This window comes from Pongo pygmaeus, chromosome 3 (assembly GCF_028885625.2).
Source record: "Pongo pygmaeus isolate AG05252 chromosome 3, NHGRI_mPonPyg2-v2.0_pri, whole genome shotgun sequence".
Lineage (NCBI taxonomy): Eukaryota > Metazoa > Chordata > Mammalia > Primates > Hominidae > Pongo > Pongo pygmaeus.
Window position 1 is genome coordinate 30,787,297 of NC_072376.2, and position 24,653 is coordinate 30,811,949.

Consider the following 24,653-nt stretch of genomic DNA (forward strand, 5'->3'; position numbering starts at 1 on the left):
ATTCAAACCAGAGTTTCACTCTTTATGCTCCAATTCTATGAATTTTAATAAATGCATTGTGTCATGTATCCACACTTACAGTATCATAGATAATAATTCACAACCCCCCACATTTTCCTTTGTTTCAACTGTTTATCTTTTCTTCCAACTGAAAACCTGGTATACATTGAGCTGTCTGGTCATTTAACTATATTAAGTCTTCTGATCCATGAGCATGGGATGTTTTTCCATTTGTTTCAGTTAATTAAAATTTATTTAGTCCGTATTCTACAGTTTTTTTCTTATACAGATCTTTCACTTCCTTGTTAGGATTTTTTTTTTGTAGCTATTGTAAATGGAATTGATTTCTTGATTTAATTCTCACCTTGATCATTATTAATGTATGGAAATGCTACTGATTTGTGTAAATTGTTTTTTGTATCCTGGAATTGAATGCATTTCTCAAATTTAAGAATTTTCTGGAGAAGTCTTTAGGGTTTTCTAAGTATAAAATTATTTTATTAGCACACATATAATTTGACTTCCTCTTTTCCAATATGGGTGCCTTTTATTGCCTTTTCTTGACTGATTACTCTGGCTAGGACTTCCATTACTGTTTTGAATAGGAATGGTGAAAGTGGACATCCTTGTCTTGTACCAATTCTTATAAGGAATGCTCTAATTTTTCCCCTTCCAGTATGATGTCAGCTGTGGGTTTGTTGTATATAGCCTTCATTATTTTGAGGTATATTCTTTTTATACCTAGTTTTTGGGGGTTTTCATTATGAAAGAATGCTCAAGTTTTATCTAATGCTATTTCTGTATCTATTGAAATAATCATATGGTTTTTAACCTTAATTCTGTTAATGTGATGAATCACATTTTTAATTTGTATATGTTAAACCATCTTTGCATTCCCAGGAAAAAAATTCCTACTTGATCATGGTGCATTATCTTTTTATTGTGCCATTGGATTTGGTTTGTTAGTACTTGTAGACAAATTTTGCATCTATTTTCAATAGGGATATTTTTCTATAGTTTCCTTTTTTTGTTATTTCCTTGCCTGACTTTGTTATCTGAACAATTCATTCTATGAGGTCTTCATAGAATGAATTATGGAGGTAACCTTCCTCCTCAACTTTTTGCAAAAGTTTCAGGAGGATTGCTACCCATTCCTTTTTATACATTTGATAGAATTTGGCTTTGAATCTCTGTGGTCCTGGTCTTTTCTTTTTTTAGAAAATTTTGTAGTATTGATTTACTCTCACTATTCATTAATACTCTACTCAGAATTTCTCTTTCTTCCTGTGTCAATTTTGAGAGGTTGTTTTCCAGGAATTGACCCATTCCCTCTTGATTTTCTGGTTTCTGAGCATACAGTTCACAGCATTTCACAGTAGCCTCCGATAATCTTTTGTATTTCTTTGGTATCAGTTGTACTGTCTTCTTTTTCACTTCTGATTATGTTTATTTGGATCTTCTTCTTCATTAGTCCAACTGGCAATTAATCAAATTTCTTTATCTTTCTAAAAACCTACTTCTTATTTTCCCTATCCATTGTAGTGTGTGTGTGTGTGTGCGCGCGCGTGCGTGTGTGTCTCAGTTTCATTTAGTTCTGCCCTGATCTTTGTTATATCTTTTCTTTAGACAGCTCTGGGTTTACTTTTTCCTTGTTCTTTGAATTGTGATGTGAAGTCGTTAATTTGTAATATTTCTTTTTTTATGTGAGCATTTAACAATGTAAACTTCCCCCAGCATTGTTTTTGCTGTATCAAAAAAAGGTTTTTGTATGTTGTGTTTTGATCTTCATTCATTTCAAAATTTAAAATTTTTATCTTACTTTTGTTGCTTTAAAGATAGTTCCACATCATGTTGTTTAATTTTCAAGTCTTTGAACAGCTTCAATAGTTCCTTTTGGTGTTAATATCTAGTTTTTTTCCTGTGGTCTGAGAAGATACTTGATATAATTTTATTTTAAAATAATTTATTGAGACTTGTTTTGTGGCCTAACATAATCTGTATCTTGGAGAATGTTCCATGTCCTGATGGGAAGAATATATATTCTGTGGTTGTTGGATAGAATGTTCTGTTAATGTCTATTAGGTCCATTTATTCTAAAGTCTGGTTTAATTCCAGTTTTTCTTTGTTTATTTTCTGTCTCAATGTTCTATCTAGTGCTATGAGACAGGAATCAAAGCCCCCATTATTATTGTATGGCTATTCATATTTTCCTTTAGCTCTAGTAATATTTGCTTTATGAATCTGGGTGCTCTGATGTTGGGTGCATATATTAGGATATTTAGAATTGTTATATTCTCTTGTCGTATTGATCCATTTATCATTATAAAATGATCTTCTTTGTCTTTTTTTTATGGTCATTGATTTGATATCTTTATCCGATGTAAGTACATACTCCAGCTTGCTTCTGTTTTTCATTTGTGTGAAATATCTTTTCTCACCCCTTTACCTGCAATAAGCATTGCAGGTAAAAATGCATTCAATGAGCATTTTTACCAGATGTGTGAGTTTCTTGTGAGCAGAATATAATGACTTCATGTTTTAAAAATTCATTCCACCAAATTGTATCTTTTATATGAAGCATTTAATACATTTATATCCAAGGTTAATATTAACATATGAGGTTTTATTTCTGTTACAATGTTGATTTTTGTCTAGTTCTTTTGTGAATTTTTTTTGTCTTTTTTCCTCTGTTTATCTTTGTTGTTTGGTGAAATTCTGTCATATTGCCATTGAGTTTTTTCTCTTCCTCCTTTGTGTAATTGTTTCATGAGATCTGTGTGTTTCTTACTTTCTTGTGTTATTATGATAGTGAATACCAATTTTCATCTCCATGTTTAGAATTCTTTTGAGCATTTTTTTTTTTTTTTTGCAGTGTTGTGATCTTGGCTCACTGCAACCTCCTCCTCCCAAGTTCAAGCAATTATCCTGCCTCAGCCTCCAGAGTAGCTGGGACTACAAGCATCTGCCACTATGCCCGGCTAATTTTTTGTATTTTTAGTACAGATGGCATTTCACCTTGTTAGCCAGGATGGTCTTGATCTCCTGACCTTGTGATCCACCTGCCTTAGCCTCCCAAACAGCTGGGATTACAGGCCTGAGCCACCACACCTGGCCATTGAGCATTTCTTATAGGACCATTCTAGTAGTGATGAATTTACTCACTTGTTTGAAAGTGAGAAAAAAATTGCTTGCCTGGGAAAAATTTTATTTCTTCTTTATTATGAAGCTTGTTTAGGCAGGATATAAAATTTATGGTTGGCAGTTTTTTTTTTAATAGGATCCCAATTGCTTCTGGCTTGTAAGATTTCTGCTAAGAAGTGTAGTGTTGGTCTGATGAGGTTTCTTCAATAGGTGACTTGACACTTTTGCTGATTTTGGATTTCTTTTTCCTTCATATTGACTTCAGACAGTCTTATGACTATATGCCATGGTGTAGTCTGTCCTGCAATGTATTGACTGGATGTCTAAAGGTTTTGCTAGACTGGGAAATTTTTCTATTGTTTTCTTAAATAGATTTTCTAGAATTTTACTTTTTCCCTTTCCTTAAAAAAACTGATGATTTGTGCGTTCAATTTGATACTTTACTTCTTGAAAGATTTGTTCATTCTTTATTATTATTGTTTTCTTTATCTTTATATGATTGATTAAATCAAAAGACCCATCTTCACGTTCTGAGATTCATTCTTTTGTGTGGTATAGTCTATTTTTGAAGCTTACAAATGTTTATTGTAATTCCCTCAATGCATTTATTTCCAGAAGTTCTGTTTTGTTTTTGTTTTTAAATATATTTATCTTCCTGGTGAATTTCTTATTCATATCTTCAATCATTTTCTGATTTATTTGTATAGGTTTTAGATTTCTCTTGCATCTCATCAAGCTTCTTTAAAATCAATATTTCAAATACTTTATGTGAAATATTGGAAATTTTTTTGGGTTTATTTTTTGGTAAGGATTCATTGCTAGAGAATAACTTTGTTTTGGGGAGGAGGATGTCATAACACCTTGCTTTTTCACACATCCAGTATTTTTACACTGATTTATTCCCATCTGAAGAAACTTGATGTTTTTTACTTTTGAATTTACTTTCCTTGGGGCAGGAATTTTTTTGCTTTAGAATGTAATTATGATGTATATTGAGTAGGACGATTTGGCTTTGCTTCTGGGTGCATTCAGTGGCAAAGACTGTATGATTCCATTGGTCATAAATAGCCTTAGTGTGGTGGCTTTCTCAAATGCCAGTTGTAGTGGTATGCTGGGTCAGTAAGCAGGCTCATGACCTCTTGAGAAACTGGGGTGGCATGGGTGATGGTGGTAGCAGAGATTGTGAGAAGCTTCTCTTCAAGTGCTGTGCATTTGTGTCAGCAGTCATTGTAATGAGCTATGCAAATCAACCTCCAGACCAGTAGGTGGCACTTACAAGTGAGAGCCAGCTGCAGTGGTGGCAGTAGGATTTATTCTTAGCCACCTTTGTTCGCTAGGGTTTAACTAGGGGAGTTACTTGGATGTCCCAGGTGATGGGTTGGACAATGGAATGCTCAGTGGTCCTGGTTCTGTGCTCTGCTTCTGAGGAGGGGGCAGAAGTGACCCAGGCAGGGTAGGACCAGGCGATCCTGCACTTGGACCCCACAATGATGGGCACAAGGGCTAGCCCTGACTGGAGTTAGGGAGCAGTCCTCAGGCCTTGGGAGAAATGCCCCTGCAATGAGTGAAGTAACTGCATCTGTGCTTAAGTCACAGTACTAGGAAAGAGGGGGCAGTCCTAGCTCCACAGCCAGGAGAGGCAGGAGTAAGCAGGAGTGAGACCTGCCCTGTTCTTATGCTCCAACCTTGCAGGAGTCCCTCATGGGACAACTCTGGCAGCTTTTTGGGACTGTTAGACAAGTCACATGCAGAGTGCCTTCAATCTGTTAAACTTCCTCAGGCTGCAGAACTTGCCAGCTGGCTCAAAACCATGCCTCTAAGACAAATCCCCTCATGATGTGGTCCTATGAATGGGGGTTGCTAAACTCTAACACTCATGGCTGGAGACAAAACCACACTCAACTCTGAGTTCTGGCCATAGGTTCCCTCCTCTTTCTGAGACCAGAATGCCAATCCCTGGTCTGACACTTTTTAAACCAGTGGCTGTTAACCTCCACTGGCTGGCAGGTTTCCATACAGCCTCCTGTGAGCTAGCATCAGAAATGGCTTCTTTCTATTTGTCTCTAGGAACGAAAACATTAATGGAACACTTCCCAGTGTCATTCTTTCTCACAGTCTCCTGGCTCCTTCCTATGTTAGATCCAAGGCTTGGGATGGTCAAGAGGCTCCCCTGTGGTCTGGCTTGCATGATTCCCCAGTGGGAATGTGTATCACAGAAACACTACCCTAACCCCAAAATACACACTGGAGATTCACTAATTTTCAGCTGGACAAAGTAAATGTGGGTTGCTGTCTGCATTCTTTTTCTCAATATCTGAAGTTTTCCTTGCTTTTCTGTTGAACTCCCACATTCTTTCTTGAGTGAAAATTCACAACGTTAATCTCTACACACTATTTTGCTATTTCCAAGTGGTCAAGTTATGCTGGCAAAGCCTCTATTCAACAATCTTGGAAGGAAGAAAGCACAAACTATACTTTTTTTATATTTAAGACTCATCTAGTTTTTCATAAGTTCCTACCAAATTTATCTTAATCACAAAATAATATTAAAATGTATGGATATACCACAGGTTTATCCATTCACCTATTGAAGGACATTTTGTTTGCTTTTAGTTTTGTGTGATTATGTATAAAGCTACTATAAACATGTATGTGCAAGTTTTTATGTAGATAAAAGCATTCATGTCACTTAGTTACATATCTAGAAGTCCAATTGCTAGACTGTTAGTTAGCATTATAAGATCTGCTAAACTGTTATTGAAGGGGCTGTAGCATTTTGCATTCTCACCAGCAATGAACGAGATTTCCTGTTGCTTTTCATCCTGTTTGGTATTGTCAGTTTTTTTTGGTGTGTGTTTGCTTTTCTTTTTTTTTTTTTTTTTGCCATTCTAATGTGCTGTTACACTATTTGAATTTGCAATTCTCTAATGACAAATGTTGTTGACCATCTTCTCACATGTTTATTTGCCATCTTTACATCCAAGGTATTTGTTCAGATTTTTTTTCTTTTTAAAATGAATTTTTTTTGTATTGTTCAGTTTTGAGTGTTCTTTATATATTTGAACACAAGTTTTTTATTATAGGTGTTTTCCAATTATTTTCTAACAGTTGGTGGTCTGTATTTTCATTTTCTTAATAGTATCTTTTGCAGAATATAAATTTTAATTTTAACCAAGTTCAGCTTATCAGCTTTTCCTTCATAGATCATGAGTTTATTGTTTTATTTTAAAAATTTCCAAACTGAAGATCTCCTAGTTTTTCTTCTAGACATTTTATAATTTTGCTTCTATATTTAAGATCTATGATACATTTTGAGTTAATTTTTATGAAAGAACTAGTGCCTGCTTGTAAGTTCATTTCTGTGCATAGGAATTTCTAATCTTTGCAATATTATTAGGTAAAAAGTATTTCTTCTACATTGAATTAATTCACTCTTTTGTCAGTGATCAGTTGGCTGTATTTGTATGGGTCTATTTCTGGACTCTATTCTATTCTGTTAATCTATGTATCTTTTCTTTTGGCAATACTACAAGGTCTTCATTAGCTCTATTAAAATAGATCTTGATATTGCTACTGTATGTTCTTAAATTTTTTCTTCTTCTGTACTATTTTGTTGGTAATTTTAAGTCTTTTGCTTATCACTATAAAGTTTAGAATCAGGTGGGTAATATCTAAAACAGCTTTCTGTGATTTTGAATGGGATCTATAAAGTTGTGAAGAATTGACAGCTACACAATATTGAATTCTCCAATTCATAAACATAATATATTTATTTATTTGTCTCTTCTGTAACATTTTCATCAGAGTTCTGTAGTTTTCTGCATATAAGCTGTGTATGTATTTTGCTAAATTTATACTTATATATTTCCTTTTTTGGTACTATTATAAATGGTATCTTTTTTAAATTTCACATTCCAATTTTTCATTGTTAGTATATAGGAAAGCAATTGAGTTTATATATTGTCTTTGTATCTTGTGATGTTTTCATATTCACTTTAATTCCAGGAAATTTTTCTTTTTGTAGGATCTTTAAGATTTTCTACAAAGATAATCATGTCATCATGTCAATAAAAAAGCACTATTATTACCTTCTTAACTGCATAGCTTCTATTTTCCTTGTCTAATTGCAGTAGCTAGGACTTCCAATCTAGTGTTGAATAGATGTGCTGAGAGAAGACATCCTTACTTTGTTTCTTATCTTATGGGGAATGCATCTAATTCTGTGTGTTATTGATTATAGGTTTTTTGGTAGATGTTCTTTATCAAGTTGGTAATCTATATTCCCAATTTGCTGTGTATTTTTTATTGCAAATTAATGTTGCATTCTTTATCAAGTTGGTAATATTCATCTATATTCTCAATTTGCTGTGAATTTTTTAATTGTAAATTAATATTGGGTTTTTTGAAGAAGTTCTTTCTCCATCAAATAACATAATCACATGATTTTTCTTCTTCAGCTTGTTGACATGTTGAGTCACATTGTTTGATTTTCAGTGATGAGTCAATCTTAAATAGCTGAAACAAATCACACTTGTTTGTCATAAATAATTCTTTTCATATATTGTGGTTTCAATTGGGTACTATTTTTTGAGACATTTGAGTCTACATTCATGGAAGATATTAGTATGTAGTTTCCTTCTTTTTAATAAATTCATTACACTTTAGCAATATGTAATATTGGCCCTATATAATGAGTTAGAAAACATGTTTCCTGTGTCTGTTGCCTGGAAGAGGCTGAGAAGAATTGATTTCTTTTTTCTTAAATAACTGCTAAAATTTTCCAGTAAAACAATATGGGCTGCTTTATATTTTTGTAAGGTTGTTAATTAGTGATACAATGTATTTGATACTTATAGAACTATTTTCTGCTTCTCCTTGTAGGAGTTTTAATACTTTATATCTTTCAATAAATTGGTACATATCATCTAACATCAAATTTGTGAGAATAGCCCTGTTCAATGAACACCTGGACTATCCTTTAATGATGTCTACATCAGTGGTAATGATTACTCTTTTATTTCTGATATTGATAATGTATGATCACTTTCTGTTAGCTTTACTAATGGTTTATCCATTGAGAGTTTAAAGTTTTCAGCTTTTTATTTTATTGATAATCTCCATTTTTTTCCTATTTTCAATATAATTGACTTTTGCTCTAATTATTATGTTTTATTAATTTGGTTGTGTTAGGACTAAATCACTCTTTTCCTAATTTCCTAAGGCAGAAGCTTAGGCTATTGATTTTTGATCTCTCCTTTTTTCCTAATATGTCTTTAATGTTATAAATCTCTCTTTAATTATTGCTTTTGGTATATCTCATACATTTTTATAAGTTGTAATTTCATTTATATTTAGTTCTAAATATTTTTAAATTTCTCTTGAGATTTCTTTATTGTCATATATGCTATTTGAAAATATGTTGTACATGCTGTAAATAGTTGGGGATTTCTTAGCTATCATTTAGATATAGATTTATAGTTTAATTCCATTATGGTCTGAGAACATGCATTGTATGATTTCTAAACATTTAAATTATAAAGGTATGTTTTATTTCCTAGAAGGTGGACTCTCTATGCAAATAAAACACAGGAGCTTAAGAAGAACAGTCTGTTTTTGAATGGGAGGTGCTGTGAATGTCAATTAGATTGAGTTGGTTGATATTGTTCTTGATGTCAAATATGTCTTTACTAATTTTCCGTCTGCTTGTTCTGTCAATTAATGATAAAAGTATACTTGAGTCTCTGTCTTAGTCTTTTCAGACTGCTGTGATAAAATACTATATACTGGGTAGCTTATAAACAAAGAAGTCTGTTTTTCACAATTCTGAATGCTGAGAAGCTCAAGATCAAAATACTGGCAGTTTTGGTGTCTGATGAGTTTCTACTTTCTGATTCTTAGATAGCATCTTATCACTGTTTCTTTGTAAGATGAAAGGGATGAGGAGGTTTTGTTTGGGCCTCTTTTATAAGAGGCTAATCTCATTTATGAGAGTTTTACCCTCATGACCTGTTATGGTTAATAGTGAGTGTCAACTTGCCTGGATTGAAGGATGCAAAGCACTGATCTTGGGTGTGTCTGAAGGTGTTGCCAAAGGAGATTAACATTTGAGTCAGTGGGTTGGGAAAGGCAGACTTACCTTTAATCTGCAGGGACATCATCTAATCAGTTGCCAGTGTGGCTAGACTATAAAGCAGGCAGAAAAAAAAAAAAAAAATGTGAAAAGACTAGACTGGCCTAGCCTCCCAGCCTACATCTTTCTCCCATGCTGGTTGCTTCCTGCCCTCGAACATGAAACTCCAAGTTCTTCAGTTATGGGACTCAGACTGGCTCTCCTTGCTCCTCAGCTTTCAGATGGCCTATTATGGGACCTTGTAATTGTGATCATGCCACTGTAACCCAGTCTGGGCAACAAAGTAAGAACAAGTCTCAAAAGGAACTAAAAAGTAGTGTGGCTATATTTTTCTTTTTTCCTTTTGCATTTACTGTACTGCCAGTAAACTCATTTATCCGCAAAGTCATTAAGGGAGTTAATACCTAATAAACTCCTCCCTTTATATCTAAAAACTTCCCTTTTTATATATGTGTTTATCTCTCTACATATATGTTTATATATATATATAGAGAGAGAGAGACAGAGACAGAGAGAGAGTCAGGGTTCTCTAGAGGGAGAGAACTAATAGGCTATATATATGTGTGTATATATATAAACTCCCGTATATATATATATATATATATATATATATAAACTCCCGTATATATATATATATATATATATATGTATACACACATATATATCGCCTACTAGTTCTCTCCCTCTAGAGAACACTGACTAATACATGACCTTATCACTGTCCCAAAGGCCCCACCTCCTAATATTATCATCTTTCATATACCTTTAGAATTATTATGTTTTCTTGGAGAATTGGTCCCTTTAGCACTATGTAATGCCAGTCTAACAGTTGGAATTTTATTGCACTATGGTTTTCTTTGTTGGAAATTAAATAGTTACACTAGGTTTCTTTTATTAGTGTTAGCATGATGTAACTCTCCATTTATATACTTTTAATCTATGTATGTATCTATAGTTAAGTGAATTTTTTAAGACATTGCGTATTATTTTTTCTCTATCCTACCATTTTTTCTTTTAATTACAATATCCAGATCACTCACATTTAAAATGATTATCGATATAGTTGTATTAGTCTCTACCATAATTATAACTGTTTTCTATTTATTTTCTATGTTTATTGTATATTCATAGTTATTTAAAATTCCTTGTTTGACAATTCCAACATCTATATCATATTTGGTTCTTGTTATTATGAATGCTTTGTCTCTTCAAAATATGTTTTTTCTTGCATTTTGGCAGGCCTTATAACTTTTTGTTAAAGTCAGACATGATGTATCTGTCCTATTAATAAGGACTACATTATATGTGGCCTTTTGTGTGAAGATTTATGTTACTCCTGCTTGAAATAGGATTGTGTTTACTGTTTTCTATAGTCGTATGTGCTAAGGATTAAAATTATTTTTCTTTTCTTTCTCTGTCTTCTACATGGTCTTTGGGCTTTTCTAATAATTGCTTTCAGGGAGAGTCTGAAACTCGCAGCTTTTTTTTTGTTGTTGTTAGCTGTAATCCACTGCTATTCCACTGAAACCTATTGGTGTAGTGGTAAATTGTAGGAGAAAGAAAGTATTTTGTAATCTTATGATTAAATTCTGTCTGGTAGTGAGCTGATGTTTCTGGGCTGTGATTTTCACACATTTCTTAACTTTTTATCCCCACTTAAGTGAGATAGGAAGGTAAGCAGTGTGATGTTTGAGAAGTTATCTTCTAGATGGGGTAACCCTATGTTAGACTTTTCCCCTACAGATTAAATCTTTTTGTGGGTAAAACTTGAATTTATTTCATGATGATTATTCTTCCCTTCCCACCGCTAGAGCCAAGAGGGTATCCTTCTTGGCTCCTGACCGTGAGAGACTGATGTGGTTCCTGGAGAAAGTACCCACTTAACTGTAGCCTCAGAAGTTACTCACTCTCCCTGTAGTTCACACTCAGTCTTCAGCATTCATTAAGATTACTTGTTCTGACTTGCTGACCCCAGCAGCCTCTGCTCCAGATGAATAGATCTTGGCAATGACTTTTGGATTCAACCTATCTCTCCATATTTCAAGATCTCAGTTTGCTCTGTGACCTCAGGTCTCTGATAACTTCAAGAAAAGTCATAAGGTTTCAGTTTGTTAAGATTTCTCGACTTGTCAGAACTGAAGTGATGACTTTCAGGCTCTTTAACTGTTGGAGCTAAAACTAGAAAAAGAACATTTCTTAAATGAAAAAGAACAGATTAAAATAGAAGTGGATCACATTTAGTAAAAGTAAGAAATATTTTAAATTATATACAGAAATGTGCATGTGTGCAAGTATTTAATGGGCAAAAATAGAATTGATCAAACTTTTTAAAAAGTTTAAAAAATATTGACCTAGAGTACTGGTTTAGTTTTGTTTTTCTCAACTAATGGGTATGCAAATGCTTGGTGTACCCCTGATTTGAACCAGGTTAATATAAAATATAGGAAAAAATATATTTCAGGTTCCATATAAATCCCAATCTACTGGCTGTAATGCAACAATTTTCTCTTGTAACTAGAAATTTGCAACACTCCCTAAGGAAATGTTTCTATAGATATTAATTTAGTTTTGACAGTGTTGATCACTAAACAGTTAATTAACTAATTTAAAAAAACTGGAGGAAACTTTAGAGAAAACCATTGGAAAAAATAATAAAAAAAAAAGGACAGTAGGAAGAATCCCAGTACTTCAACTTATACTGATACCGTCAAGCTTCTCAAGTGAGTTTTTCTTTTAAATCATTATGTCATTCTATTCTCACTGGGTAATAGCTTATTCACACTAGTTAGTTTTCCACATACTTAAAACTTCACTTTTTCTGTTAAAAAATATTTTTTACCCAAATGTGTTTGATTAAAACACATGAGGATTTGGATTAGAAGAGTATGTGTAGATCATTTGTTAGTATCAATCACCTTATCTTGATATATCCAACACTAAGGCTTTTTCCTGTTTTGGGTACCAGCCTCTTCTAAGGCACTTGTTTCAAAAAAATGTCTCTTAGGTGTACGGTCAAAGGTTTTTCCCATTACCAAAAACAGGAGTCCTGTCTTTGATGTCCAAACTAAAAACAACAATGTAGCTGACTTTCCCAAAACTACAAATCCAAGGAAAATAGGTCCTGTAATTCCCATTTTTGCAATGCACATAATCATTGTTAAGGTTCAAATGTGTCCCCCAAAGTTTATGTGTTTGAAACTTAATTCTGAATGCAACCGTGTTAAGAGGTGAGACCTTTCAAATTGGTTAAGTCATGGGAGTCCTTACCTCATGAATGAATTAATTCCATTATTTCAACAGTGGGTTCATTATTGTTGGAGTAGATTCCTAATAAAAAGATGAGTTCACCCCCCTTTTCTCTCTGTCTTCCTCATGTGATGTCTTCTGACATGTTACAGCAGAGCAAGAAGGGCCATTTAAGACACTAGCACCTTGATCATAGACTTTCTAGCTTCCAGATCCTTGAGAAAACAAATTATTATCCTTTATAAATTATCCAGTCTTAGGTATTTTCTTTCTTATAGCAGCACAACACAGACTAAGACAATCATTTCCATTTTCCCAAACAGTCTTATTAAGCCATTTCAGTGATGACGTAATTGAGTCTCATGGAAGTTAAGTAACTTAGATATAGATAAAATAAGTGCCTCAGTAGTAGAAAGCTAATAACATATATAGCAAATTCAAACTTATACCAAAACTTATACCAAAATATAGAATGTTAACCACTGTCTTCATATCTACAATTTGCTTTGGAAATAAACTATTTTTTTTACTTAACCAACATTTTAATACAAATAAAATAGAAAAAGCTTATAATATGGAAAACAGTTGATTCTCTAAATTTGTACATTCAAAACTGTTATATACAAAAGCATATTAAAAAGTCATGTTTACTTCAGAATTTGTAGAATAAAGAAAAAATACAACATATTTCAAGGAAGATTAAAGTATATAAAGATTTTCCTTAAGTAAATGCATGCTAAATACATTATTTAAGATTTCTATAGATTTATATCTTTATCACTAAGTAAAGCTGCATTCCAATTTTATGGTAAAATATAAAATTAATTGTCAAAAATATATATGAAAAACTAGTAAACTGGACTTTGAAAACTTAGATCCCAGGCCAATGTGTAATACTAGTTTTTGTCACTGGCAAAAGAACTTGCGATGAATCTCTATTTCCTCTTTTTAAACTAAAGAATGTTAAGTTTTATGACTTCATAAGCCCCTTTTAGTTCTACAGTTGTACATCTGGTTTCACTCACACATGAATTCGTCAGAGATAGTAAATCTTCTGTTTTATTTTTATTCACTCCATGTTTCTTGTACTTGTATGAAGGCTGACCATAATTGCTGCTGGATATCAAACACCTCATTATTAACAATGTGGTTGCCTATAGATTTTATTTTTTCAATTTCAAATGTCTGAAAAAAATGAGAGTTATTTTTACTGAGAAAAGTTCCTTAATCTAATATTTTTTGTTCTGATTGAGTTGATCCATTTTCATTTTTCTCTTGTAGAAGTCTTATTTCTACTTTTCAATAAATAAATTTACAAGTGCCAACAACTTTCTCAGAGTCACAGTTGATTTCACAGATGATCATAAAAAGGCCAGAAAAAGCTAAAATAATGGAAAAAGTGACTGCCTGATAGAACATTTTTGTTGCATGTATTCATGTATAACAATTCATGATGAAAATACGAAAGAGACTACCACTACATTCAACAAGTAGAAATTCAAAAAAGCTAAGGTTAAAAATTTTCTCAGCTATATTTCTGCATTTTTCTAGACTTTTGAACTTTCATTTTAACTATGGGATTATTGATATACATGGCTTTTTGGCCATTATATGATGACATTATTTAACTTTCTGCTTTAACCACTTAACCCAAAACTTGTAGCTTAAAATATTATTTATGTCACTATTCTGTAAGCCTACATGTTGGGCCACATTTATCTGGGTTAAGTTTTCCACTGGTTTTAGCAAGACTCATGTGAAACGTGGTCAGCTGCCAGGTTGTCTCATGGCTCATTGGTCTCAAGGGGTCTCTTCTTTGATAGTTTATTTCTGCCTCCTGTAGGTCAGCCCAGGCTTACTCAAATGGCAACTAGGTCCACAATGACAACAACAGTGGAATATGCAAGGCTTCCTAAGGTCAAGCCTTCAAATTCTTCCATCATTTCTAAATTTTATCATTCAAAGGAAATCACCAAGGCAGCTCAGATTCAAAGGGCATAAATATAAACTACACATTGATTAGAATAGCTGCAAGGTTCAGGACATGTTGGCTTATGTGTATTACCCCAGCACTTTGGGAGGCCAAGGCAGGAAGATTGATGGAGCATAGGAGTTTTGAGGCTGCAGTAAGCCATGATCATGCCACTGTACCCCAGCCTGGGCAACAAAGTAAGAACACGTCTCAAAAGGAACTGAAAAGTACTGTGGCTATATTTTTCTTTTTTCTTTTTGCATTTACTGTGCTGCCAGTAAATTCATTTATTGGCAAAGTCATCAGCAAAGTCATATGTGTTGAACAAATGTTTGGTTGAATATGCATGAAATAAAGAGATGAAGATAATATAATTCAGTATGAGACTAATTACTGGATTCCTAAATTGAGGCCTTAAATAATGACTATTAAGTATCATGTTAGATATTCTTCAGATAAAAATTTAGGACCCTTTTTGATGGCTACAACAAGCTCTTGGAATAGTCTCTAAAAAAACTCACAGTAGACATATTCTGCCCTTAAGTATGGAATAAATCATGGAAATAATCAACCTGTCTCACACAACAAAAGGTGTGAGAAAAATATTGTTTACCCAAATAAAATTTTTTTTTTTGAGATGGAGTTTCACTCTTATTGCCCAGGCTGGAGTGCAATGGTGCAATCTCGGCTCACTGCAACCTCTGCCTCCTGGGTTCAAGCAATTCTTCTGCCTCAGCCTCCCGAGTAAGTATCTGGGATTATAGGCCCCCACCACCACACCCAGCTAGTTTTTTTTTGGCGATGGAATCTCACTCTGTCATCCAGGCTGGAGTGCAGTGGCGTGATCTCGGCTCACTGGAACCCCTGCCTCCCGGGTTCAAGCAATTCTCCTGCCTCAGCCTCCCAAGTAGCTGGGACTACAGGCACACGTAGTCACACCCAGCTAATTTTTTGTATTTTAGTAGAGATGGGGTTTCACCATGTTGCCCAGGCTGGTCTTGAACTCCTGACATCAGGTGATCCACCTGCCTTGGCCTCCCACACCTGGGATTACAGGTGTGAGCCACCACGCCCGGCCCCAAAGAAATTTTTAAGTGAGGACTATTCCCTGGTATTGGAGGCAGAAAATATATTCATTTATTAATTCTATAGATAAGTGACCACCTACTCTAGAGATAGAAAATAAACCACACATTTAAAAATCTCTGCTTTAATAAATTTATATCATAGAAGGATAATTTGTAAGTAGAATGAAGAACAGTATTTCAAAATTCCCAGTTTGATCCTAATTGATGTTTTCCCTGGGTTTAACATTTCTGTAAGTCTCATGGGAAAGTCCTGTTTAAGGATTTCCCTTTTTCTTTTTACATTAAATGTCAAGGAGCAAAAAGGTCAAAATGTGGGAACAACCCAAAGACCTATCAACTGATAAATGGATGACCATTATCCTATGAAGTATTATTCAGTCACAAAAAGGAATGAAGCACTGATAGATGATACAACATGGGTCAATTTTTGAAACATTAAGTATAATGTTTCACTTAGTACAGTGAAAGAAGCCAGTGACAAAAGACAACATTAGTGTGATCCCATGTATATGCAATGTCCATAATAAGCAAATCTATAGAGACAGAAAGTAGATGAGTGGTTGCTAGAGCTAGAGACAATGGGAAGGTTGTAAGGTGAAGAGTATAAGGTTTATTTTGGTAATGACAAAAATGTTCTAAAATGGACTATGCTGATTATAGCACAACTCTGTGAATACACTATAGAACATTGAATTATACACTTTAAATGCATGAATTATATGGTATATGAATTTCATCTTTATAATTTTTTTCCTTTAAAAAAATCACAGGGAAAGGAATTTTCTTTCCTGTAATGGGAGAGCAGCTTATATTCACATATTTCTATCAGAGTTCCAGAAAAAGAAGAGAGAAAAAATTATGCATAAAACTATTTGAAGAATTATTTCCTGAAAATTTTTCAAATTGGGTAATTTACAGTAACCCAAAGATTTTAGGAGTGAAACAAATGCCAAGAATGTTAATTAAAAAGAAAACACCACCTAATCACATTATAATTAAATATGAGACCTAAAGATTAAGAAATAATCTCAAAAGCAGTAAGGAAAAAATACATATTAAATATAAGGGAACAGTGATAAAAATAAAATGTCTCTTTCTCTATGTAAGTATATATATATATATATATGAGAATATATATGAGTATGTATATGGCCATATATAAATATCTCTATAAATACATGTATATACACATAAATGCACATGAATATATAGATGATTATGAATATATGTGCATCTATCTATCTATCTACACACTCAGACACAACACACACATGCACATACACTCACAGAGGTTTATTTTTAAAAAGTGGTTCATGCTATTGGGAAAGATAGCAATTCCAAAGTCTTCAGGGTAAATGGACAGGTTGAAGACCCAAGGAAGAGTTGAAGTTGAATCTGAAGGCTGTCTGCTGGCAGAATTTCTTCTTCCCTGGGGGAGATCATTCTTAATTTTTCTCAAGACTTTCAACTAATTGGATAAGGTTCATCCACATTATGAACAGTATCTATTTTACTCAAAGTCTACTTATTTAAATATTAATCTCATTTAAAAAATACCTTCACAGCAATATTCAGACGTGTAAGAACAAATATCTGGGTACCATGGACAAGCCAAGTTGGCATATAAAATTAACCACCACAACTTCCAAACGAAATTACCAATTAAATAACAAGACAATGCAATTAGACTGGCATCAGATTTATCAAAACAATATAAAAAGCAAGCTTTTAATGGAGCATCAGTTTTTAAAGAAATTTAATTGAAAAATGAGTGAAAAAGGATGTTTACTATTAAATTGTCCATCAAGTATCAAAGCTATGTAAATATTGTTTTAAATAGTGAATAGCCCAGGGAATACTATACTCACTAGCTGTTCTCAAGCAATTGACTAGAGTGGTCAGAAAAGTTTTTGTTAAGGAATCACATAATGAATATTTTAAGCTTTGTTGTTTCTATGTGTTTCTGTCATATTTTCTTCTTCTTTTGTTTGTCTACAACTGTTTAAAATTGTGAAAAACAACTTTCATGGACCATAATTTAACAGGATGTATGCCAGATTTGGCCCCTGGGAGCATATTAATTCCTGGGTTAAAAAATATGCTTCATCTAACCAAGAGATGACTAAATAAACACTGGCAAAAGCACTATTGATGAACATTTAATTGTAAAGGCAAGGGCCAAAAAATTATTGTAGATATACACATATACATATACCAACATACATATGTGTACTTCAATATGTATACATATATAAATCAAAATGTATTCTGACAGAGTCAAAATAATGAATAAAGAATGGTAGAAAAAGGGAGATGGGAATAAGAAATATATATTCACTTAATAATGAAAAATCAATAGGTGGGAATCAAAAGATGCCATAAGAAGTAGCAGAGTAAAATTTTTTAAAAAAAGAGAGAGATTAAAGGCTTTAAAAAAAAGTAAAGGTATAAAGATAACCATAGGATCAAAACTACTGATATTTCTAAATATCAAGTAAATTAAAAAAAAAGAAAAAATCATTCATAGTCAATAAAATACATCAAATATAATACAAATATCAATTATAAATCTGACAGCTGAGACCAAATAATAACAGTCATAGAAATAAATATGAATAGACTTAATTGTTAGAAGAGAAGATTTTCATTTTGGCTGACAAAAAAACTACCCAACTACATGCTGAACACCAGAGATATTGACAACAGAAATTCATAGGATCTAAAATAAGTGTTTCTTGGTTTCTACAACCTTTTGAGTCTGAGATTTTAGGTATTGACTTGTACTTCATTCTATTCATCAAATCAAGTCATAAGGCCATCCAAATTCAGATAAAAAATAAACTAGCCCTTCATCGAAGTTGCTGCAAAGCCATTGTAAAAAGCCATGGATATTAGAAAAGAATATTTGTGGATATTATGATGTTATTTCAAACAACTTACCACATCTGGTATTGCATTACACTTAATCATCACAGAAATGCACATGAAAAGTATTATTATTCTTTTTTTTTTAATTTACTGTTACAGGAATTTTGCCTCATGGATGTTAAACCACGTGTCCAAGATCATATCACTATTAAAATGACATTATTAAGACATAAATCAATTTGTGTGCAACTCTAAAACACATGCCACTGAAGATTACACCACGCTAATTGGTTCTTTCCCTGTTCTAGACTTCAATGAATTGCAAGGAAAATCTTATTTCACAGCCATATCAAGGCATTTGGCTTCTATTCTCTATCGTTGTGCTGAAAGTGTCTTCAATATGAGAAAGAATGGGGATACCAATAAGAATCTAAAAGCTGAGGAAGAGAAAGTAATTTCGTTATTTGCAGATATTATGATTGCCTACTTAGAAAACCCATGGGAATGATTTAGAAGCAATGAGAATGATTTAGAAACGATGAGAACTTAGAGAGTTTGCTAATGAAGCAAGTCACAGAATTAATCAATACATAAACATGAATGGTTTTCCTAGATAACAGCCATGACTAGTTAAATCATAAATAATTAAATAAAGCACATGGACAATACCAAAAATGATGACAGAAATACAAGTTTTCATGTTTTATTCTGGACTTCAATCTCACAAATACAAACACCTCTATGTGGAGATTTCATGCACACTTCAGACTTACATTGCAAATTGAACTCATCGTTATCATGTCCCATCCTACTTCACCCTATGGATTCTCTCACTCAACTCATGACATTCCCGTGTCCTTATACCCATGTTGAAAGTCTGAAGTTATTGTCTTTATTACTTGAATGTCTCCTCCCCTTACCCCTCAAATCTATATTTTTGCTAATTTTGCCTCTAAATGTTTTAATAGACTTTATTCAGTTATAATTTTCATAAAATAAAATGCATATATCTTAATGTATGTTTGTTGAGTTTTGACAAATGTATCTACCTATAGAAACACCACCTTAATCAAGCTATAAAATATTTTCAAAATCCCAAAAAGTTTACACATAACTTCTTAGAGTCAGAGTCATCCTCCCAAGGCAACCGTTGAGCTGAGTTTTATCACCACAATTTAGATTTACTTTTTCTAGAACTTTAATACACAAAACCATATTGTGCATATTCTTTTGTATGTGACTTATTTTGTTCAGCATAATATTTTTCAGATTCATTCAGGTTGTGTGTAACATTAATTCATTAATTTTTTATTGCTGAATACACTAAGCCAATATTTCTTAGGTATTATTGTCTCCACCAATGCTTATGTTACCCATCTCTTTCTAATTTGTATCTTTCCTATTAATGGCATGGTATACTTTCATTATGACTTTTTCGATTGTCTCTTTCATAGTGTTTCAGAGGACTATTATAAAAAGCCTCCAATCTAACTATGCAACTACTCTACAAAATATCCATCAATGGATTCTCTCAAATGACAGATTAAAAGAATAAGCCCCTTACAGGAGCATCCAGGATCATTCAAGATCTGTTCTTTTCCTCCTTTGCCTGCTTTATCTCATTAGGATTCAGGACTTCCTAAGTACATTTACATTTACTCATATTGTATTTTAGCTCTACTTTGTTTTGCTCTACATTATTTGCTTTTTGAGCCTAAAAGAGTTCTCTTTTCTTCTTTGTTTAGGTGAGAATTCTTTCACAATTTGAATAGAAAAGTGACATGGTAATTTAGGACAAAGAGAATAGTGTTCAAAATGTTGATGCATATTTTAAAAAGCATGATGAGATGGTGTGCATGGATGGGTAGAAATCATGAAAGTATTTCTGGTATTGTTTCAGCTAGATCTCTCAGGGGGTTTTGCAGGAGCTGACATTGGAAGTCTAGGCTGGGTTGACATCAAATGTTCTGCAAATGAATTCATTGGTCATTATCCAGCAAAAGTGATGGAAAATGATTGACATGTTCTGCATGTTATATTAGTTGTCTATTGCTGCCACAACTAAGTGCCACAAATTTAGTGATTTAAAACAATACAAATTTATTATTTCACAGTTTTACAGGTCAAAAAGTCCCATTCGGCTTAATTGGTTTATATGACCCAAGAGTTACAAGGCTAAAGTCAAAGTATTTATTGGCTGGGCTCTTCTCTGGAGGCTTTGGGGTGAATCCGCTTTCCAGTTCATTCAGCTTGTTAAAAGAATCCAGCTTTTTATAATGTAGAACTGAGGTCCCTATTCTTTGATGGCTGTCAGCTAGGGGTGGCCTCTAGCTCCTAGAGGTTTCTTTCTGTTCCTTATATGTGGCCCTCTCACTTCAGAACAAGCAATGGCTCATCAGATCCTTCTCACACTTGGAATCTCTCTAACTTCACTTTTTGCTGCTTATCTTCTACCACATCTCTTCTGCTCACATCTAGACAAACTTTTTTTGTTTGTTTTTAACACCCGTCGAATTACACTGAGCCCATCCAGAAAATCCAGGATAATCCCCCCTTTTACAGTCCATAACATTAATTACATCTGCACAGTCTCTTTTGACATGTAACATAACATATTCACTGGTTCCTGGAGATTAGTTTGTGGACGTCTTTGGGGGAAGGAATTTGATGAGGTCAGATTTAGGTCATAGCAGATGCTTATAGACGACTTACATCTCCATGAAAATTCATGCATTGAAACATATTTATAAGTGGGGTCATTGAGAGGTTATTAGTCCTTTATAACAAGCACCCTCCACCCTCCTCAGTGAGCTCCATTGTTACTTCTGTCACGTGAAAACACAGCAAAAAGGCAACCCTCTAAAAACCAGGAAGTGGGTCCTCACCAGACAGCGAATCTGCTGGAGACTTTATCTAGAACATCCCAGCCTCCAGAAGTGGGAGAAAGAAATTTCTATTGTTTATAAATTACCCACTCTATGGTATTTTGTTATAGCAGCCTAAATGGACTAAGAGAGAAGGTTTATTCTGGTAACTGGGTGGAAGTTATATGTGGACATAGCAGATGCCTCTGTTGACTGCATTATATTCCTTCAATCCACTTGTGATTTCAGTCACATCTTGTGAGCTCACATTCACCAAATTTTCCCACTGTCTTACCTCAGTTGCAAGCTGTATGATTTATAATTTGCTCACGGAACTTTTTATTGCTGTAGTTTCTCCATAAGCACAGCCCAGAAGTACTAGCAGGAAGGTAGAGTAAGGGCGTTTTAAGCCTCCCAGGTTTAGATCCTCATCTGTGAAGGATGAAGGTTGATTGATAAATGCACCCTTCCCATTTTGCATGTGATGAGTCTTCATATTTGTCAACACTCCCAGTGGATTCGAGCCTGGTTCCCACACCAGCAACTCATTCCCTAAATACTGCTGCCTGTGATCATTTCCCAAATAGACTGTCTGTCAGTACCCATCTCCTTGTCTCAAGTTTTGTATCTGAGATCATTTTAACCAAGACAAAAAGCAAGCTGTCATATTTATAGGGAGGTCACTGTAATATTTTATTATGAGGGTCTGAAAGTCTCAACCAAGGCAGTGGCAAAGGGCTAAATGAAAGAAGATAGTTTTAAGACATGTAACTGATTATATTTAGAAATCTATTGACTATGGAATGGAGAGAGAGAGAGATATTATTTGAGAAGGTTAACTTGCAAGGAAGGCAGGTGAAGAAAAGTGAGGTGGTATCATACCTGTTCCCAATATGGACTTTAATCTGAAACAATGATAAACCTGGACACTATCTAGATTTAAGCATCAAATATGCAGTAAGTAGTTAATTGCTTCAAAGTACTTCATTAGTATGTTAATTAACTAATTCTAAGATTACAGAGTATGGAAAATTTAAACCCTTATATAGTGCTTACTACAAGCCAGGTACAGTTCTAAGCACTTTATGATATAAAATAATTTTATCCTCTTAATATCCTTATTGGTAGATACTATTAAATCATCCTTATTTTAGATATAAGAAAACTGAGATACAGAAAGATTTATTAATTTTCCCAAGTTTACACAGATATAAGTAGTAGTGCTGGGGTTTGAACCCAGGGCCATCATGCTCTCGAGTTGGAGATATTAGTTCTACACGGTTCTGTGTCTCTTAATACTAATACTAGTACTTTTTCTAGTAATACTAACATAAATATGCATGATTAGGGGAGATTGAAAACATGGATACAATATTTTACAGTCCTTCTATCGAAAGGTGGAGACTATTTCCCCAAATCTTGAATCCAGGCTGGTCCTGTGACTTGTTTGACCAATAGGAATAGGCAAATTAAACATTATGTGAATTCTAGAGAATAGCCCCAAGAGTCCTTGTTGTTCATGCTTCTTCTCTCCTTTAAGGAAGCCAAGCCACACTGCTAACTGATGAGGGATCAACTTGAAAGAGGGAGGACCTGCCAATAGCCAGCAGCACAACTCCAGATATATGGGAGTCAGGTGATCATAAACCATCCATTTTCTGCTGAGTCACAGTAGACAGCACCTCCATGAATGAGACAAGAAGGTGTTGGTAAAAACAAAACAAAACAAAGCAAAAACTGCCTGGTGTAACCACAGAATCTTAAGAAATAATAAATGATTTTAATCCAATGTTTTGAGTCGGTTTGTTATGCAATGGTAGAAAACCGACTATGATTAACTGAGAGGCTACTCACAATAAGAAACAATGCTAGCTGCTGTGGGAAATGACAAGGTAGTAAAAATATGTTGCTAAAATTAAGAGGTAGCAGTAAGACTTCACCTTGAGGGAGAGAATGATGGAATAATTAAGAACTATAAAAACAAATCTAGAATACTTCGAAAGATTCTTTCAGATAAGATCTTAGAATGGAGAAGTAGTAACCAATGAAGAAATGTTTGCTCCTAAACCATATGTTTTCCTTGTCCGTGAAACTACTGCAAGTTCACATTATAAATAGTGTGTTTTTATGAACACAGTTATTTTAAAGATATAAAAAGAACTGAAGGGAAGATGAGCTTTGAAGTCAGATAAGCCAGTATTGTAATACCTATGTTACAATTTATTATCTGGCTGGTTTTGAACCACTTACTGGAGATCTCTTTACCTCATTTTCTGGTCTGTTAAATGGGAATATCGGCATCTGATTTATAGACGTGTTTGTTAGTTAAGTATAGTGACGTAAGTAGACAGCTATTTTAATGTCTAGTTTAAAAATTGGTGTACAAAAAATTGTACTTTACTTCATCCTCAACTTGTTGTAGGAGAACTTAAAGAAATATCCATAGTTAATTATATTACAACGAATATAGTCCCACTTTCTCAATTATATTTTAATAAATTAGAATTTTCCATTACAACTTTTACACCGAGGCACGCCTAAAACAGTGTGGCTTTCATTTTAGCTAACCCAATTGATAATAAATTAAAATATTTATTATTATAAAATAATAAACAAAATAATAATATATAATATTAATTAAAACTATGTATTATTTAAAAAAAAACATATCTGATCTCTTCCAGGCTTTAGGGCAAAAACTGGGGTCCACAGAATGCTTGCTGAAACAACTTTGCTCATCCAAAATCACAAAAATCGCGTCAAAAAAATGTTGATGATAATTTAATTTTCTTCACTCTCCATGAAGATGTTAGATAATGCTCACTCTGGGCAAGAATAAAAGCCAGACTCATCAATTGTGTTACCGATTATATTCTTGCAAAAGAATTTTCTTTTAATTGAAAAAACTCAATATGAGCCAGGCATGATGGTTCATGCCTCTAATCCCAACAGTTTAGGAGGCCAAGGTGGGTGGATCGCCTGAGGTTGGGAGTTTGAGAGCAGCCCGGACAACATAGCGAGCCCTGTCTCTACTAAAATTACAAAAAATTACTGGGAGTTTTGGTGGGTGCCTGTAATGCCACCTACTTAGGAGGCTGAGACACCAGAATTGCTTGAACCCTGGAAGTGGAGGCTGAGGTCTGCCTGGGTGACAGAGCCAGACTCTGTCTTTAAAAACAAAAAGGAAAAACTGAATATGGCACTATAGATGCTACTATTCAACTCTGTCTTCATTCCTGTACAAAGGTCAGCTAGAATGACTGTAACTGATAAAATAGTATTAAGATGGTATTTATCCATTCCATATGACCCTATTGTTTGTAATTATACAGATCATTGAAGCC

General features: G+C 33.8%; 1 long non-coding RNA gene across 1 annotated transcript in view; it reads left to right on the forward strand.

Annotated features, from left to right (window-relative positions):
- The window catches only part of LOC129035441 (uncharacterized), a 52,147-nt gene extending 27,983 nt beyond the window's left edge, over positions 1-24,164 (forward strand). Inside the window, exons 2-3 of the long non-coding RNA XR_008502192.1 lie at positions 22,850-22,945; positions 23,994-24,164. This is a non-coding gene — a long non-coding RNA (uncharacterized LOC129035441). The remainder of the gene's footprint in view (positions 1-22,849; positions 22,946-23,993) is intronic.
- The last annotated feature ends 489 nt before the right edge of the window (positions 24,165-24,653 follow it).